Source organism: Uranotaenia lowii, chromosome 3 (genome assembly GCF_029784155.1).
Source record: "Uranotaenia lowii strain MFRU-FL chromosome 3, ASM2978415v1, whole genome shotgun sequence".
Classification (NCBI taxonomy): domain Eukaryota; kingdom Metazoa; phylum Arthropoda; class Insecta; order Diptera; family Culicidae; genus Uranotaenia; species Uranotaenia lowii.
Window position 1 is genome coordinate 348874863 of NC_073693.1, and position 18339 is coordinate 348893201.

Here is an 18339-nt window from a genome sequence, read left to right on the forward strand (position 1 = left end):
TTTTGGACAGAACGTGCACCATCTATAATGTTTAACATAAACCATATTTTTTCCAAACCATTGATATTCTTGATTACGATATCTGTTTCCTGAAGCTTGACCTTCAAAATTACTTTAAATTTTTTATCTGGTCAAAAATACGACAAATTTAGCCGATTGTCTTCTTTAGGCACATAAACAACAAATTCGACTTATTATAACTCCACCACAGTTTTTGCATAATAACTCAATCCCAGATCCAACCAAAACAGAATATCAACTTTGTTAGACCTAGAGGCTAGACAACCTCCTAAAGATCAAGACATCATTTTTTTCAATGTTTCATCTATGCAAAACTTGTCAACGAAAAGTTTCTGGCTGGAAACCTACCAGGTGCCCGCTAAGCTGTTTAGCTCCCGTTTAGCTGTCCATTACGAAATTTTTCAAAATATCCCACCGCTTAAGGTTCAAATATATTGCACACGATTTGATCACCGTATTTCGTTTATTTTTCCTCGTAGAAATGAAGTCAGACCTGTTTATTAGTCAGCTAGACAAGCAAGTCATGAAAATTTTGTCTTTTGTTTCACTTCTCCTATTTAAACTTTTAATTTGTGCTTAATGAAACCTCTCACATTCCTTAACTCCATGGAATCAATCAACTTAACTTGAGTCGAAATGTGCCGTGATTAGCACGGGGGCATCCTGACGGACAATTGTCAGGTGATCGAAAAGTGGAAGCAGCACTTCCACGAATACCTGAACGGCGCAAATGTAGGCGACCAAGACGGCGAGGAAAGATTCATCACCGGCGAAGCCAATGACGGAGAGGAGCCACTGCTGACTATTTAGCAACACATCGGGTGGAAAGGATGACATCGCAGCTGAACTCATCAAAATGGTCTCGCACAAGTTGACCGGTTGATGGTCCGGATCTGGGACACTGAACAGCTACCGAAGGGGTGGAAGAAGAAGGTAATATGCCCCATCTTCAAGAAGGGCGACAAATTGGACTGTGAGATCTACTACGCGATCACTATCCTCAGTGCCGCCTATAAAGTGCTGTGCCGAATCCTACTCTGCCGCCTAACCCCACAGGCAAACAGATTCGTTGGAAGTCATCAGGCTTCATGGCTTCATGGAGGGACGGTCTACGACGAACCAGATCTTCACACTATGACAAATCCTTCAAAAATGCCGCGAACATCAAGTCCCTACGCACCATCTATTCTTCGACTTGAAAGCCGCATTCGACACGATCTACCGTGACGAGCTATGGAAAATCATGGATGAGAATGGCTTCTCCGGGAAGCTTACCAGACTGATCAAGGCAACGATGGATGGAACGCAGTGCTGGGTGCGGATTTCGGGTGAATTGTCGAGTTCATTCGAATCGCACAGGGGGCTTCGACAAGGCGATGGTCTATCCTGCATGATGTTCAACGTGGCGCTAGAAGGTGTTATTCGACGAGCGGTGGGCGAAATGCGGGGCACGATTTTCAACAGATCCAATCAACTTATCTGCTTTGCCGATGACATTGGTATAGTCGGTAGATCATCTGCGGCAGTGGGGGAGATCTACCACAAACTGGAAAGCGAAGCAGGAAGGATAGGGTTGATGATTAATTCGTCCAATACGAATTATGCGCTCCGGCTGATTCAAGACCGACTGAACCCGCTTTTCCAGTTATAACAAGGTCACGATCGACGGCGAAAAGCTGGAGATAGTCGAAGACTTTATCTATTTCGGCTCACCGATGACCACAGACAATGGCACAAGCCCTGAGATCCGGCGGCGAATGATCAGGGGAAGTCGTGCCTACTATGGACTCCACAAGCAACTACGGTCGGGCGACTCACCCCTTGCACAAAGTGTGACCTGTACATGACGCTCATTAGACCGGTTGTTCTCTATGGGCATGAGACGTGGATATTGCTCGAGGAGGACCTGCGCACACTCGGAATATTCGAGCGACGAGTGTTAAAAACCATCTTTGGCGGCGTACAGAAGAACGGAGTGTGAAGGCGAAGGACGAACCACAAGCTCCCGCGACTCTACCCAATATACAGAAGGTGGTGAAGGCTGACCGGATACGCTGGGCAGGACATGTTGCGAGAATGCCCGACGACTGTCCTACAAAACAGGTGTTCGCTGCCAATCCGGTAGGAACGAGACGAGCTGAGGCGCAATTAGCGAGGTGCTTAGACCAAGTCGAACGTGATCTTTTGTATGTGGGATGCCCGGAAGTTGAAGAACGGTTGCCATGGACCGAGTGAATTGGAGGAATATTGTTCATCAGGTTATGTCGTAAGACGGAACACCATGTAAATAAAATAATAATCCCCATATTGGATACCAAAAATCTTAAATAAAAGCTTTAGAGTTTAGACTAATGAGAGAAATGGGAGAGAACGAATATTTGAATTCTATTTTGTACGTGGATAGAAAACAAGAATCGAAGTGTTAAGGAATCAAGGAACTCGGAGAGATTAGCAAAACAGTTAGCGTTATACTACCTACTTAATTCATTGAACCAGAAAAATAATCAGATGCTTTAAAAAAATTCAAATCTGGGTTTGAAGGTTGAACATTATTAGAAATTTATTGATTTAAATAAGTTGATATGGGTTGCTTGAGTGAGTAAATGTAAAAAAATTGGTCTGTTCCCCGATATCTGTGCTCCAGTAGGAGAGCTCTTATCATTCACCCACACAGCCCTGAACCGAGCAGCGTAAGACAGAAAGGGGGTGGTGGGTGGCTGGCCACGTTAGACACATTGAAAATCCACTACCGCTACTCACCGGTTGCTTCTTCACGTGCCAGCCAGCCACCAAGCAGCTGTGTTGTGATATCAGCCCGATTCGCCCGCCCCAACCAACTGTAGATAGGTAGCAAAGTAAAAGCATGGCCAACTCACTCGAAAAGAGCGTTTTGTTAGTAGTGCACCGGTGTGTGGTGCCTTACTAGATTGGAGACCGTCGTGGCATTTAGTGGAAAACTGAACTTCATCCGGGAAGGATCGTCTCCATAGAAGCACAGAGTAGGCTTTGCATCGCGTCGGCCGTGGTGTCGTTTTAAAGCTTTTGCGGTCGCAGTTATTGCTTTCGATAGTGTGTGCGCGCTTGTTTTTTCGTTCGTTCTATTACTTTCCGTTTTGGCGGGTGCTTGCTCGCTAGTGGATCCTTTTGTCAACGGTTTGGTAACGTGGTCGGGCGGTCTGTCGGTTTCCAGAGGAGGTCGTCGGATCTCTAGTGTCTTGTCGTGGTTCCTCGGTGTAACGGCTGCTGCTGAGTCGGGTGTTGGCACGCTCTGCCTTCCCGACCCTTCAAGTGTCGTGGTGTGTTATCTAGGCAGGTATTTGCTGTGGTTGCTGCACGGATAAAATCCCCCCTTCGACTCTTAGATCGTGTCGTGAGTGAATCAAGTCCATCATAGTGTGGCAGTCTGTCAGTCAGTTACTCGGTCGATTGGATTTCAACTTTTTTTTATCTCCTGTCTTGGGTGGGGGAGCCGCTGCTCTATTAGTGTCGGCACAATCCCGGCGGAGTTCGTGTCGTTCGGTTGTCCTGATGGGTTGTTGAAGATACTCTTATTCGTTTCTGCTCCGTCTGACGACGACGACGGTCAAGTGCCACATGGAAAACTGTGTTGGACGTGGTCTAGCACTAGGAAACAGACACGAGCGCCAAGGACAGACACGTTCAGTGACGACACGAGAAGAGAGAAGCAAGAAAAACAAAAACAACCGAGGACATACACCGGGTGTATCGCCTCATAGCCAAGTGCTTCTAGAAAGGGAGAAAGCAATAGAAGAGACTAGGGAATTTCCGGTTTATTCGAAACGAAACGAACTGCAGCAGCGTGGGAAAATTAGATCCGATTTCCATGAAATCGGTGCAGTTGAGCTGTGTTCAATTGCAGTGAAGTGTGTAACGAGAAAGATTTTGATGTGCTATGCTATATACCTAACTACCAAACGCTGCAACTGGCTTCGGTTGTAATCTTTTCTCAGTGGCCCCGATTGACTATGAGTGGAATACCTTTTCATACAAAAAGCTTCTGAACGAAAGTGGCAATCAATACGGTTTCAATCCGTTTACTTTGGCGTCCCCCGGCTGTCGTCATCTCACACAAACCCGGGTGATTAAATTTTGCGAAAAATTGTCATCAGCACCGTTGACGTCGTCTAAATATTTGAACTAGGAGCTCTCTAATTTGATATTCATCAGTAAGCGGACGTGGAAAAAGTGGTGTTTGAACCTACCTTCGGGCGCCAGTCGACCAAACGGAATATAATTGCGCGCCCCATCGTCGAAAGGAAATCGTCTGTTGAAAAAATAAACCCTCCTGAACCAACACAGCTTTCTTTCATCCACCCTCGCACTTGTCGACGTTGATGGAATTTATTTATCGAATCGATTAGGTGATTGAATGGTCGATAAAGGAGTTCAATCGAGCCGAGGCAAGAAAAATGTTACGGCCTACCTACAAATTGGGGATTTCTCTATGAATGGATATGGTAGTAGAAGTAAATCAGAAAATCCTGATTTCGAGTTAAAGGAAAGGAAAGAATTAGAATTCTAAAGTCCAATTTAAGACTTTACAGTACACTTCTGAAGATTCTGTTATGCATTAAACTTGGATCCTTAATTCTGAATGTATAATTTCAATCCCACTTCAAATTTTCGATGAAGTCTTGTTGAAATTGGGTCGAGATGCTTCTACACTCGACCATTAGAAGGATTAAATAATGGCTACAAGGCATATTCAATATGCCTATAGTGGCACGGTAAGCAATCCAGATGTTGCTGAGAGGCTGCTGTTTTCCTTTCCTCAACTCTTGGAAAATTGAATAATTTCGTCAAATTTTACGCATGTCAACTGTTTGAAATATCGAGTTCTTTTCAATTAATTTTGTTTCCAACAACTCAACTTTTTTGAAACGATCGAGACTTTATTGATTTTGTTTTGATTATGTTCATGGTATCTCTCCAAAAAAATTTTCAACTTTTCGGGACAAAGTTCATCGTGATATTCCCTCATCACGATTATTCTCAAATTGATTTCCTTTTTTCTTTTCAGATTTTTATCGCCGTTATAATTTTTGATTATAATATTATCTATAATGGCATTGCGGCGAGATGGTAGAAATTAAAGACATTGTGAAATATATAGAAAGTTGAAGCGATTGCACTTCGTAGGCAGTGGAGATATAAGCGAAGGACAGTTTTGTGTAGAAAGCTCAAAGCTGTGAGTTAGTTCTTTGCTGCTCACTGACTGGCTGTGGATAGAGGGCGTCAGCCCAGAGTGGTTTAGGTGTATACACCCTAGACCGCTGAAAGCTTTGTATACAAATTTCCTACCATAACTTTTTTTTTTTTGTTATTTTTACTGTCACAAAAAGCAGTAAAAATTTTGGAAGCGATTCATTGAGTTCCGAATTAGCACAACGAGTTTCATTTTTGTATGGAAATTTGTATGGGATAGCAAAATTTTTCATTCAAAAATCGCCGGAGGTCTACTGAAAATTCTTAAAAATATATCTTTGGATTCTCAAAACTCTTTGATTCTTGCAGTACATTTCATGTAAACAAACCTTAAACCTTTTACCCCAGAAAAGATATTCGATGTTACGCAAAAAAAAAATCAAAATAATATAAAAAATACTGTTAAAGGGTGATACGTCAAAATTTGGTCAATATCAACTTGACGTATTTCTTTAAATTTTGCATTTAAAAAACCTGAACACCCCTCATTTTGAAGGTGTGTGTGTAGAATGTTGCTCCTATTTTGATTTTCGAATTCATTCTTCAGTTGTCAAAATGCCTTCCAAGGAAAAAGAGCAGCGTATCAAAATTTTTCTCGCGCATCGCGAAAATCCGAGCTACTCGCACACAAAGCTGGCAATTTTGCCCTTTTTTGCGAATATGAAGAAAATGAGTAGTAAGAAACTGGATTAGGTACCATTGCTGAAGTTAAAAAGTGAAAATGTAGCTGAATCAAAGCAATCGAAAGATTCCCTTTAATTTTGTTTAAAAAAAAAAGAATGGGAGGGAATCTTTGGATTGCTTTGATTCAGTAGAATTTTTCGAACAAGTAGGCTCACAACACATATTTTAGTGAAAATGTGGCCGCTGACCAAAAAAAAGTCATCATTTTAAGGGAAATTTCCGTTACTTTAACATAGCCTGATTTTGATTTCACCAGTTCCCTGATTTTTGACAATAAATGTTGGCAACTCTGGGTAAAAGAGCTAAGCAAGAAAGAATCTAATTTCGTTGTCTTACACGAAAAATAATTTTCACTTAAAAAATAAGTGACATCTGTAGTGAATTCTCGCCATACGTAATTTCATTTGAATTTTAAGTGATGGGTCAAGTGAATTCATTTAAGTTACCGGTGAAGTGAATTACTGAATTTCTAAGTAAGTTTGTAATTAATTATCTCTCGCGTTTTTGAAATAAAAGAACATTTATTGAACACCACTGCGATTTCAAATACTTACATTACGCTTTCGCCATAAATTTATTGATTGGAAAATTCCATCATAATCCCAAGAGAGATCGGTTACTGCGGATAGTTCGACTTCTAAATCTTCCCTGCTGCAAACCAGAAAATCTGTCCAGTTCAATCCACAAGCTGAAACAAAATAACACCTTTAAATAACTTTTTCTTACATCACGTTTAACACAAACTACCGTCAAAATCGCCTAGTAAAGAATTGGGAAAATCCAAATCCAGCATAAGCTTTAAACGCTGCTCTTTAGAATTTGCCATTTTGAACTCTGAAAATAAACACAATTACAACCCGACATTCACTTGAAATTCAAGTGATTGCCAATCACTTCAAATTCAAGTGACGACTGAAGTGAATGTGGATGAATTCACTTGAAATTTAAGTGACTGCCAAGTGAAATGTATATGTCGCACTTGAATGGAAGAAAATCACTGGATCCTTGCTTTTAAGTGAAAAATCATGTGTATTTTAAGAGTGTATTTGGGTTCAGTGTACGCCTTATTGAAATCCAAGATGGCGGGTTTTGCTGAACTTCAAAATGCTGTAATTGACTGAAAATTGCATGAAACCCCTACAATATGGGTATTGGGTGAAAGGGCTAAAATAAAAAAAAACAGAATTGTAGAAGGTTTAAGACCTTACTGCCAATAGCCATTTTAGATCGAAAAACACATAGATCACGGGTTTTTGACGCGACCAAAATGAATGTTTTCCAAATATAGGTCCATTTCTAGTTTTCTTATGTATTAGTATGAATTGTTAGATTAACGTGCTTTGAATCTTTTGTGCAAAAAGTAAGTATAGCGTTAAAAATAACCATTTTTGTTTTTTTTTTCATATCGCTACAAATTTAAAACGAACATGTATAACAAAGAAAGGAAAAAAAAATCCGTTGCCTGTGAAATATGATTTGAATTAAAAATTAATAACTTTGAAATAAAGAGTATATATTTGTTTTTGCTTCTTGTGATTACCTTTAAATGAATTGAAATTCTAAATTTCTTGATGCACTTTAATTTGAAGACCCTATTTTTACAGAAAGCGTAATAAAAACAATTAAACTCACTAGATAATTTCAATAAAGGAGATTTATTTAATTTTAGAATCACACAAAAGCTCAAAAGCACAAAAGCTCCAGCTCACGATTTTCACAAACTGTTCGATTTCTCTTTACCTTCCATTTTATCATTGTCTAAGTTCTACGGTAACGTCACGAATTTTTTTCAGCATTTTTTCATTAAACCGTGTATTAAAGTAAATGTAAATACGTACGGTAAATAAAAAAAAAATCAGAATATGATCTGTCATATGTCATATGATCGATCCATCTGAAAAAAAATCGAAGCTTGAGGATCGATCTCTGATGGTTTTATTTATTTTTAACAATAAAGAGAACTTCTGGTTATAAATAGAACAAAAAAGCACACAAAATTTCAACGATGCAATAACCTTCTATCTTTGGTGAAATAAATGGTTATGAAAGTTTAAATTTAGGTGCTCAACATAATGAAAATTTCCAGACAAAAATTCCAAAAAAGCCAATCTAATTTTCAGTATCCAAATCGACTAAATGCCATACAAACGGCACTCTTTGACATTGAACTAGTAATTGAAATTTGGATTTTAACAACTCGGCTCAGCGAGAAAAAGAATCCAAAAGATCGAAAGATCGAATCGAAAATGAACGGATCTGATGTTTTTTTTTAAGCCAACGAATCGATAATCGAAAATCTGAATTGAAAATCGATATTATTTCTACTTTGAATATCTAAATTCGCTGAATTGCCAAAATTAAAAAAAAAATTATAAAAATAATAAATTATCACTAAATTAATTCACTCGAATGAATAAAAATTTAGCTCAAATCGAAAAAGTAGAAAACTGATAAAAGATACATCGGAGAACGCCGAACTTTTTAGGATAAGATGTTTATTTTGAAACATTTTTGATGGAGGATAAGAGCTTCGTTTGCTCTTTCCGGCAATTGCTCTGGTGTATTTTACATATATTTTGAGCCAATCAAATCAAATAATTTAAGGAAAATTATCCTTGCTGCCAAGTTTTTCGTCCTATGAGGTTTTTTGTAGTTTTAAATCAAAATATTGCAACAGAACTTTGATATCAGAAAAAACGCGAATTTTGTTTCCGAATCAATCACATTAATCATATCTTCAATACTGTTTCCAGATGATTCACACAAAGATAATTTTAATTAAAAGTTTTAATTCAATTTCAGATTTGTTATCAAAAGTTGATTACTTCAGTTGTAATTTAGTTGTTTTACCATACCTATTTCAAATTTTTGATATTGAAGTGTTCAATTGAACATCTATCTAGAAGACTGAAAAACGTTTTGTTTTTTACGACAAAATCTGAAATTCATTTTGGTTTACAAAGATTTTTGAAATTCAAAGAGAAAACTCATGAAACTTGTTCTTAAAAGTCAAAATTGCTCGCAGTCATCGAGATAGTTGAACATTTAATTAAAACTTTTTTTCAATTTTTGGTTACATTTCACAGTTTTTTTTTTCAAAAAAATGCGCACATTTTTCATTACTCCCAAATCAGTCAAAATAAGCTGTTAAATATTTTGCCCCAATGTGATTTTTGTTATCTTATGCCATCAGAAATTGATCGTCCATTTCATAAGTTTTTAATTATTTCTAGAACACAGCTTAAAAAAAATATGAATATTGTGCACATCAGATGAAATCAAGTTTTATAATATAGATATTTAATATCAGATTTAAATTTACATTCAGATATAACATTTTTGGACCTCAATTCACAATAAAAAGCGAATTTTGAAATTGATAAAACAACACGATATTTTCATATCACAATTCTGAAAAATATAACTAAATAAACAAAAATAATAACAAATGTTTTAAAAATCAGTTTCAAGTTATATTCAAAAACTTATCTCAAATATTTGTGCTTCGTAAGTATAGTTGAAAAAATGAGAATCATTCAAATTTCGTTATGATTACCTTGCACTGATATGAAGAAGCTCAATAAAAGTTGATAATTGAAAAGTATCATGGAAAATTCTTCTATTTAACTACAAATGTATTATTTTCAATTTTTAAATGACATTTATAGAGAAAATTTTCCAACCACCGACCGTGGCCTAGAGGGTAGCGTTTAAGTCTTCTAAGCCAGAGGTCATGAGATTGATTCTCGGTCACGACATACATTGTACTCTTTCTGTGCGCTGATGGTGTTAGCATTAGTAAGATGCTAGCCATTATATTCTTGAAAGAAGTACGCTTTAGTGTTTAAGTAGAATTTAGATCTCTCCAAAGAAACATGAAGTTTCACTGAGATCATATAAGTGTGTGTTCGTTTTTCGTTTAAAAAAAAACCTCAAATTTAGTTCAATGAGCAGCATCCTTCCCCCCCATCCCTCTTTCAAAATGAACGTTTAATCTCTAGATATTAAAGTTATTTTTATTGGTCAATTTTTGAAAATATGTAAAATCACTTGTAAATTTCTACTTTGGTGCCAAATAACTTAGAAATACATGAAACGTCAAGGTCGTGTCATCTCGATAAAAAAATGTTTACCGTAAACTGGGGGAACTTTGATCAACGGGGTAACTTAGATCAACATAAAGTTTTTACAGATAATCATCATTAACTAAGTATAAAGTTAAAATATCTGAAAACTATTTACTACGTTTGAAAGCCTGTAAATTGAGTTACAAATAAGCTGAATTTGGTTTTTATTAGAAGATTTTTAATATTACTTAAAATATAATTTTAAAATCTTAAAATATCTGGTTTTTTGAAGCCTCACAAACAAACATCTCTCCTGATCAAATTAAAGCATTTAGGAGCAAATGGGATGTTTAATGTGAAAGTTCAACTTTTTTCTTGGTTTAGGTTAAGTTTAAGTGCTATTTTTCTGGAAATTTGATGATAATTTAAGGATATTAAAAAAAACGACCATTTTCCATGAAAAAGCCCGTATAGAAAAACATGCCTAAAAACCCAATCAAATGGTTAAGTTTGAAGAAAAAAAGAACATGGGAGTAGTACGAGGACTTCGGGAATTGCATGAAGGTAAAATTTTAATTGTTTTTGAAGCCAACAAATATTGAGAAATGTTTATAATTTTTGCCCCTAAATGTATGCAGCAAAATTGTCCATTTTTCGAGTATATTTGTTTTTTAAAGAAAACGTTGCAAAATTCCATTGAATCCAAACAAAAAATTACTGTTATCGATGTTTTGAGCCTTCTGTTGTAAAAGGCTTCAAAACAATAAATTTGAAGATGTTGAGGTACGTAAAAACCATAGTGATTAAAGTTACCCCGAAACTTGAAATCTCGTTTTGTAACAAACATTTAATTATTACCACCAATGTCGTTTGAATTTACTGTAATCAATGATCATGTTTAATACTCCTCACGTCAGTAAGGGTTTTAAAGCTTTTAGGTATTACGAAAAAGCAACCCCTTCCAAAATATTCAAAAATAAATGAAAAAAGTGATCAAAGTTCCCCCAGTTTACGGTACCTAAAAATCAACTTTCTGAAACTTTTTTTGAGAAACCGATTAAGTCCCGGGATGACGTTGATTTTTAAACAATAAACAACCCTCAATCAAGTTCAATTGTCGGTTTTTTGTGTCAATCTACAAAATATTTAACCCTTTTGGCTGCCTCCCTAATGGGCATTGGGTGAAAAATCTTAACGAGTAGAAGTCGAATTTCCCTAAGTGTCTGACGCCATCTTGAAATCCAAGATGCACGTCGCTTTCGGATATCCCCCGTTTGAATTTAATTTTTTCCCTAAAAGTGTTAACTTCAAAGGTATAATACATACTCAAAATCTCCTTAACTAACCGATAGATGTCAAACGGATATCCGTAGAACCAATCAGCTGAGCGATAGAAAAAAAATTCGGGGAAATGAATCTTACATCCGCTTCCTTTCAATCCGATCGAAATTCCTCCGTAAGCTTCACACGGTTAGTTATCATCCGGAATTCCACTCACAGTAACACCAAAACCCATTCCATCAGATAAATGGCCTATAAAACCATGCCACACAATCGAGCAGCAGGTAAAACTTGCTCTCAGTCAGGGATCGACTAATCGAATTTGCGCAATTAGTGTTGAATGATTAATATCCGGTGCCAGAGAGCTGTCGGAACGAATGTCGAACATGGAATTCCGGGATAGCTTCCATCCCTTCTGATTTCGTCTCTATTTTATCCGGTTTCCCCGCTTTCCCCCACTTTCGCCAAATTACAACACAGTTTATTGGGTTGATAACGATTTGATGCGATGCGGCAGAATGATTGGATTTTGAGGATTCCTCGTAAAACATGAATGGCCGTGGCCTGTCGGCTCGGATTTCGTTTGCCAGCCCAGCTCGACCGTTTATGATGACATTTTAAGCCCATAACGAGTTGGTCTTTTTTTGCTATTGAAAGCTATAGCTGGCTCGAATTAGAACCGAAGCGATGCGATAAGCTTCGTGGTGATTTTCCCGGGAAGTAATTAAAATTCATACCGGAAAAGAAGGAAGAGTGGGAGTTGGTCGATTTCAGGATATTATTATTAGGAAAAATCAAAAACGGACGATTCCGATCAGTATTTTTGAGATGGAATTATTAATGGTCAATTTGAACTGTGCAGCGGAAATATGCTTGTACTGGAATTGAAATCAGATTCACATCTGGAAAAGCTAGTTTTTTACCAGAACTTCAAAGTTTTTCCAAAGTTTGAGGACCAACTAATCAAAGTTAAATGATTTTAGTTAAATGAAGCAACTGGTGCCTGGAGCCACGTATCCAAATACCAAAAATTTTGCCAAACAGAAAACTTCAACATTACCAAAACAGCGTGCCGGAAAAACGCGACCATCAATCAATGGGCTGCTAATATTATACACAAATTCCATTTTCCGAAAGCCCAGGAACCTTCCATCTCAGGGAAGGTAGGCAATAAATTGAGCCATACTTTGCCGGATCAGTGCGAGAATAAATTGACATAAAGTAAGTAAGCAAGCAGTCTCGAAGAAGTAAAGTTTTTCCCTGCGTGTCGTTTCCAACTTCCTCACATTTTGTGATGTCGGCAGCTGGTACAAAACGAAAAAACGGTAGAGAATTCTTCAATAAATTTTCCTTCTTTATACCCAGGTACTGTTTGCGGTGCCACGAATTTCGGCTCCCTCGGTTGAAGATATTTTGTTTGGTGGAACGCGCGTGTTTCCAGAAACCTTTCAGTTCAGGGCCAAGACGAGTAGAGATCATCGAATTTTCATGAGATGAGACGAATTTGCCGGTTGTTGAATCGACCCAACCGGGTGCTAGTTGTAGGCCCATGTTAGCAGAATAGTTGAAATATTTAGGCTTTGGTTCGGGCTGAACACGAGAGATGGGAATTTGGCTGATGGTTTTCATTGTTTGAGGTGAAGTTTAAAATCTTAAAACATTCAATATAATTCAAATTTTTAGGTGAAACTCTATCTATACAGCAACTGGGAATCTACGAGGATGGTATTTTTTTTACCGAACTAGTTCTGTAATCCTGCAACATTCGGTAATCTATATTTTAGGAATATTTACCCAAATTTCGTGAATCAGGTCTTGATTTAACAAAATTTGTTTACAGCCGCAAAATGCAATCAAATTTTTAAGAAAAAGTGCCAAACGTAAATTGTAATTCGTGTTGCCTTCAATACAAACGTCAAATTTATTTTTTCTTCGTGATGTGTTGGGATAAACATCAAACTACCAAATATTCAAATGATGAAATGGTAAAGAAGCTAAATTAAGCATTCCAGAATTTTCCTAGCACTTGTCCGGGCTTAGCGAATTTGGGTAATTGTTTTGAAAAACTGCAAAACAAGACGTTTAATTTCAGACCAATCCAATAAAAAAATCGGACATTATCTCAGCAAATCAATGCAAAATCCTAGCGTTATTGAAAAAAAAAGTGAAAGATGAAATAGAAATTACTTCTAATTTAAAATTTTTAGAGATATACCGAATATTCGGTCGGCAGAAAAACCGTTAAGCCGAATATTCGGCTCACCGAATAGTTGAGCTAAGTATTCGGCCGAATAGGCCGAATATCTACTACAGACTTGTAAAATTTTTCAAATGACTTTGGATAATTTATAAAATAATGAAAAGTAATGTTGTAAAAGCAACACAATCATTAAAAACTTATGGTTTCAGCAAAACATCTAAGGTGTATCCGCCTATCTTTAACTGTAAATCGTACATGAGAATGCTGATAAGTATCGCTTTATTCTTTGATTTTAGTTTATTCTACATTTTCTGGATATATTCAGGCTTGCCCATAAATCCAGAGAAGATTCCAGATAAGTCAAATCTGTCCGGGATGTCCAGATGTTGTTTAAAAGGCCCGAATTTTGTCAGATTATTCGCTAAATCAAATAAAAAACTCAAATTTCTTCAAACTTTTAGATTTTGTGTTCAATAATGATTTTTCAAAAATTTCAAAATAAACATGAATTATGCACTTTTTAATATATTTTTTTCAAAATCGTCTTGAAAGCCTGACCATGTGGATACGTGTGATTGAAAGTATAGTTTGCTTAAGGTTAAAGATCATCTATTATTTCAACAACTATTTTGAAGATATCTTGCTCAAATTTGGTCTTCATCTAATTCAATATCAAAGAAGCAACTTCAAATAGCTTGGCACCTATTTCGACTTTTTTATCCCAGATTTTACAGGAACGCAATCTGTTTGGGGATAAACGCCCTAGAAGCGACTAGTCGTCTGATGTATTTTCAATTATCGGAGACACTTTAAAAATCTGAAAGACCCCTACTTAGAAATATCTTGTAATTTATCATCCGATATTATCATCCGGTTGAAAATAATCGGCTTAAAACATGAGGGGCCTTCATATGGAAGAAATTGAAAGCATTGAAATAATCCCTTAAGTTTTTTTTTCATTAAAAACTCAATAGAATATTCGACCGAATATTCGTTTGGCCGAATAGTTGAAAAGGTCAATATTCGGTATTCGGCCGTTCGCCGGTACATCTCTAAAAATTTTCATTCATATCGTTTAACTCACATTCAAGGCTTCTTATAGTTCTATAAATTATTGATGTTTATTTTGATAAAAAAAAGAGCTCTTAAAGATTCGATTAAGAACCAAAATTCAAAACTAACAATACTTCAATTTATAAATTTTGCTTAATTTGGCAAATAATGTGAATTAGATCGGGCAACATCCGAGTAGTTTTCCACAAAAATCGGGCATCCGAGCAAAACCAGACTTGTCTCGATATTTCCACTGAATATCTGGAAAATCTGGAATGTTTAGTTTAATTCCGAAGAAAGCTGATCAAAAAATATTTTAAAGCTGAATAAAAGCTGTCGAAAGAATTAAAAGGAATCTTCCGATTGCTGTGATCCAGTAGAATTATTCAACCGAGTAGGCTCACTACACAAATATGAGTAACTTCAAGCGGTCTTATTTATACCATGGTCATCGGAAGACGAAAAAAAGTTTCGATTTACCATATATCTTTTTTTTAAATAAATCTCTCATAAAAAATAGGTGTTAAATGTATTTCATGTTCCCTAATTTTTGAGTTCTTTTTTTAAATTTTTGAGTTTTTAACTAGAAAGCTTCTAAGTTTTCTCAAAACGAACTGTTGTTATTATGAAGGAATTTTTAGCTCTTGTTTTAAATTTAATTTCAAATGGAACTAAGATTTTAGCTGCTTCAAGTCATGAAAATATATGTGACACCTGTAAAGCATTCTAGAGCTTCTGAGTATTCAATCCTTACTTGGGCCGGAACAAATTGGTCACTTGAGGTTGAAAAATTAAGAGGGGGGATAGTTAAAAATAGTTCATATACTCACATTAAATTTGTTTGAACATATTGTACAAAATCTTGCATACAATCTACATTGATCAACATAAAAAAATCTGGTTATTTGAGAACAAAAATTTGAAAAATAAATCCCGAATATTACAAAAGCAGATTGTAGAGATGAGAAGAAGGATGTACAGAACATAAATGAAAGTTATGCAAACAAAATAAACTATGTATTATGTGGCAACACTGAAAGAAAAGCTTTAAATAGTGTAAACAAAAACACAAATCAGTTATTGGTCTAATCTTATGAATGGCGGACCTGTTAAAGCGAGATTCTGAATTATCGTCAGATTAATCGTCAGTTTAAGACAGTTGTAGGTTTTTGTAGTCCGTTATTCCAACGAGACTCAACTGCAAGTATATTGAATGTGTTAATCATTATACAGTTTGGAATTAAACGAAAAAATAACTTACAAATAAGTCTTACAAAACTTGCCAAACGAGTATGGCCGAGATCCTTTACCTAATTTGGCGATGCTTTTCTGTTGGATCAATATGGAGTGAGTTTTTGGTATTTTTACAATAAATTCGGCTACTTACAGTTGCTAGACCTGTCCTGAACTAAACACAAATAAGCAGCTAGCCACGATACAAAGATCCGGGACAATCCGGGTACGAGTTTTCACTCGGCCTAAACAGAACATATTTCAGTAAATTTTCTGTATCTTATAAGAGGATATCGAAGAGACTTACAGTTATCCGTATTACAATTGTATCGGCTCACTACAATGTACGCTTCGGTTCGCGCCAGTATAGATAATAATACTTCCCGCAGCTCGACATAAAATCACAAGAAACTTTTATAGGCTACCAACTAACTTGAGCACGTTTTTTCCAAAACTCCTCCTTTTTCCAACTTTTCTTCTTTCTCTTTTTTCTTTTCTCCCTCATCTCTCTATCTATCAAACTGTCAAAAAATGTAATCTGTCACAAGATGGGTTTAATGTTCCCCCTAATTTCACCCTCTCAGGGCCGTAGCAACAACAGTGATACAATTCCCATCTTCTACAGGTTCTCATTCAATTGTTAGCATCTCGAAGAATTTATGAAATTTATCAATGAAATACCATATTTTATTTGTTTCCTCCTTTCGCAACAATAGAAGAAGAAGGGGGGGGGGGGGGGGGTGACAAAAGAAAAATTTGATATCTGATCTCAAAACGGTCAGCCAGATTGAAAAAAAAATTGCTCTTGTCATTCTCATACAAATATTTTTAAGATGAATTTATAGGAGCAACTTTAAGAAACATTTTCACAAATGACTACCGGTTGTCACGAAAAAAGTCTGGATTTAGAAATCCCATTTACAAAGAACTTTCCTTTTTATTTGTTAATGTTCTTCTCATAGAAAAGTTTAGACGCCGATATCGACTCAGTTCTTGTTTATGTATTAAGAGATAAGAAGCACTTATTTGACCGTTCTCTCAAAGGAGACCTAGATTTTCTGAATACGTTTGGCGGATCTTCGAATTAACGTCCTCAGATTAATTGAAATTTTTCTCAGATAATATTAAAACTATTTGATAGAACCCCTTCATGCTTGACTAGTGAATCTCAAAGCCCAATCAGTCATTTTAATAAGGTTAGGGGTTAATAAGTTGTTGGATTTAAATACAGTTTTTTTATTCGATAGGATGTATGAAAGTTTGTACGTAGATTTTTTTCCAAAAAAACTTTCAAAATGTTTGCCAAAGGTCTCTTGAAAGTTTAAATTTCTCTTACAATCTTAGAAGATAAACCCAGGGTTGATAGCGATTTATCGTTTTAAAATTTCAAAGTTTTTCTCGGTTAGAGGCCCTTGGAGCCGAAGGGGTGTGCATAAAAGCTCATTTCGAGAAAAAAACGCTTTTAAGATGATGTGTTAAGCCATTTACCATATATTTTTTGATAAAATGTAGTTTTTTTTTAAACGTAAAAGTATGTAAATAAAATTCAAATATCTTAAAAAATCACTAGATATATTTAGCATGAAACATTTAGAATCGTTCGGAATTACTAACTCAAAATCAACCATTTTCGCACTTTAACCCCTTTGGCTCTGAGGACCTCCCTTGTTTTTGGAAATGGAAATGGAAATGGAAATGGAAACATGGCGAATAATACAAATTTAAATATAAACCTCCCAAGTTGTTTCCCAAAACGAGTACATAAAATTCTTTTAACACGTATTCTTTTCCCAGCAAATAGACAGGTCTTCAATCAACTTTGAGACGAATTCATAAAAAAATGGTAGCAATATCAACAATTTTGCTAAATCAAAGCAATCGGAATCTTCTTTTTAAATCAACCATGATTGAGGAACCTTTCAATTGCTTCAATTCAGAAAAATTGTTCAACAAAGTAGGCTCACAACACTTATTACAGTGAACAATTTTACAAAAAAAAAAAAAAATTCGTCTTACTTGACCTTGATCTTTTAACGTCGTGTTTGAAATTCTTTAGAGCCACTGTGGAAATTTTATTTTATTTTTAATTTGTCCAAAGCTGTAGCAAAAAATTGTATGAAAATATGTAAAAAAAATACATCTAATTATAATATCAAGTCCAATCGGTTCAAATAACTATCCGTAATTTTACTTTGACCAAATGCAATTCTCTTCTTCATGAAATATAACAATAGTTTGACTTAAGCTTCCAAAAAATTGAGCCGACACTGTGGACTTCTATATCTGTATATCAGGGCCGGTTTGAGTCATCGGGGGGACCAGAGCAATTTTTCTCGGAGAGCCTCTAGGAATCGGATTTTGGCTTATACCATCCTAGAGAATACATTATATTTCAATCATACACGGGAAATGGAAAAGAATTCAGTATACGTAGAATGCGTACTTTATTTAAATCTTCAAACAGCATTACCGAGTTAATCTAGTTATCATAAATGGAAATTCTGAAAGAATTTTAATCAAATTCTAGGGAGAAATTCAAGAGTGAAATTCAAATCCTAAAATCAGATTTAATTC

The 18339-nt window shown here is 35.9% G+C and overlaps 1 protein-coding gene across 8 annotated transcripts in view; it reads left to right on the top strand.

Moving 5' to 3' along the window:
• Positions 1-2962: 2962 nt before the first annotated feature.
• The window catches only part of LOC129757241 (AP-1 complex subunit gamma-1-like), a 178173-nt gene continuing 162796 nt past the window's right edge, over positions 2963-18339 (top strand). For 2 of the 8 annotated variants that reach the window (XM_055754403.1, XM_055754397.1), the window contains exon 1: positions 2964-3334. The gene's annotated coding sequence lies outside the window, so the exon portion shown is untranslated. Of the gene's footprint in view, positions 3335-3372; positions 3392-3518; positions 3906-18339 lie in introns of those variants that run through there. The other 6 variants (XM_055754401.1, XM_055754398.1, XM_055754402.1 and 3 more) reach the window with 4 other exon arrangements.